The 2,407-nt window shown below is 33.9% G+C and overlaps 1 non-coding gene across 1 annotated transcript; it reads right to left on the bottom strand.

Moving 5' to 3' along the window:
• Positions 1–1,648: 1,648 nt before the first annotated feature.
• Positions 1,649–1,732, bottom strand: TRNAL-UAA (transfer RNA leucine (anticodon UAA)). Its single transcript has one exon. It is a non-coding gene; the product is annotated as a tRNA-Leu (tRNA).
• Positions 1,733–2,407: the final 675 nt, after the last annotated feature.

The raw sequence follows: 2,407 nt of genomic DNA, 5'->3' as shown, positions 1-2,407 counted from the left end.
GTATTGTATCTCAAAAATCATCAAGTATGTTTAAAATTTTTCAACGGCAGTATATTCTACTTAAAAAAGTGTCTTAAGAACGTATCAACCCCATTTCTCTAATTTCAAAAATAAACGAAATATGAGCATTTTTGTAATCACGAAAATTTGACTTTTTGGCTATAACTTAGAAACAAAAGAAGATAGAGGTTTGATGTTTGCGGGATTGGATTAATCTCGAAAAAAGAGACCGGGACATGGCACCTACTTTTTTCGTATCTCTTATAGTTTCTGAGATAGCCTAAATAACACCCAAATTTGCCCACCCTGTACATTTCTGTCAGCACGAGCGAATATTAAAATTCCTCCGATTTTGTGCTCTAAACTCCTTCTAGCCATTTTGATCTCGCCTTTCTTTGGTTATACTTGGTCGGGTAGAATTCCAAGATAGAAATGAAGGACAATATTTGCATGCTGCCTTAAATACAAAATTTCAAGGTACCTGCAAACTTTCAAATTGTTGTTATGACAATTTTTTCTTAGAAGTAAAAAGAAGAACTTTCTTTATATCCTTTTCTTGCATTGATTGTTTCATAAAAACATTCTAAAAGAATTGCCGATTTTAACCCTGCTTAACCCGAGCGTAGACCGACCTTTAACTGACCGTCCACCATTTATCTGGCCCATTGTATCTCGACAGGTAGTCAACGAAGATACGTTGGTTTTTCCAGCGAAATTTCGCATTTTGTTTAATATTTATGTAAAAAACTAATAAATCGATATTTGATTGTGAGGTATCGTTGGATTCGAATTGTTTTATTCTTTCGGAAGATACAAAGTTGATCCATTTTCCGGAAAAACTAAAAGTGTAATTTTCCATAAGAAAATATTTGTGCTGATAAAATATAGAAACTGACGTTTTTTTGCTCATATTGATATCTCAATCTGTTCAGAAGTTCAACAGGGGGGGGGTTACTTTACGCTAGCACTGTATATAAAAAAAATACTAAATGATTAGTACAAAATTAGTACATAAATAGTACATAATTATGGCAGTATCAAAATGGTGATATCTTGAATGGGGGGTGTAGCTGTACGGACGTAGATCTGCCGCTGATATGCTGTTCTTGCATAAATTGATCTATGGTTTGCTTGACTCGCCTGAACTTATGAATTATATTTCATTCGCTGTGCCCAGCTATTTTACTCGAGATCAATGTTTATTTAGATTACCCACTTCTAGCACTAATGCATACTTTAATTCGCCGTTACCTCGTATTATGAATATGTATAATCGTTATTGTCCTGACGTGGACATTTTTGTTTTATCGTTTAGTAGTTTTCGGAATGCTATTTGTAAATTGAACGTGTGTCAATAATACTTTTATTGAATATCATTCCTGTTACCTTTTAGTTTCATAAATTGTAATTGAGTTCTTTTGTATTTTTTTTTAATTTTGTTTTTTTCTATTTTAGCCGATACTGTTGTGGGGATTGCCCTGTATGTATCCCAAATAGTGAAATAAATAAATAAATATTAACGTATGTGGCATTGCTCATGAAACACCTGTATAAAGTCTCGATTAAAGCGCCTTAACTTTCTCGATTTTCAACGATAAACTGTTCCAAATAACTAAAAACATTCTTTTCAAAGACAACCCAAAAAAGCTGTCAGGTGTGGGGTTCGAACCCACGCTCCCGTTTGGGAACCAGAGCTTAAATCTGGCGCCTTAGACCGCTCGGCCAACCTGACTTCAAAGTAACATCAAATGTATAATTTAATTGCGCTGGTATACTTTTTATAATACGTTTTATTTTTTTCTTAAATCTAACTACTGGTGTGTAATTAACTCAATTTGAAAGTGTGATATTAAACCTTGTTCATGTCATTGAGAAGGTACAGAAACCTAAAACATAACACTCAGAAACTTAAAGTTACTAGACTTAAAGAAAAGGGACACCTACATTGGCGAACTGTACAACCGTTTTAATGAAATCCCCACTGAAATTTAAACTTTTTATTGAGACTCTGACTCAAAGGGAAGTATCAGAACTGTCCCTCACCGATTTTGTTGAAATTTGGTACAGCGATAGTATGGCCAAAAATAAGATTTACGTATTTTTTTACGTGCTAATAAAGCCCCTGGGGCGAGTTATAAGGGTTGGAAATCGGGGCGAAATATATATATTCGGCTATAGGCTGAAAACGAAAATAGCTATCAAAATGTGGTAAATGTAAACTGATATTCATTTTCAAAGAGCTTTCCATTGATATATCACACATATATCTGAGGGCTTCAGGGGGTAAACTATCCCTAGTTTTTTGGAATATTTTAAAAACTACCCTGTCGATTTTGACAAGATTATGTGTCCTTGTAGTACGTTTAAAAATATTAATGACGTGTTTTTTCTTATTTGCCTCTGACCA

The sequence above is a fragment of the Onthophagus taurus genome, chromosome 3, assembly GCF_036711975.1.
Source record: "Onthophagus taurus isolate NC chromosome 3, IU_Otau_3.0, whole genome shotgun sequence".
In the NCBI taxonomy this organism is placed as follows: Eukaryota; Metazoa; Arthropoda; class Insecta; order Coleoptera; family Scarabaeidae; genus Onthophagus; species Onthophagus taurus.
This window is presented reverse-complemented; position numbering and strand designations above follow the sequence as displayed.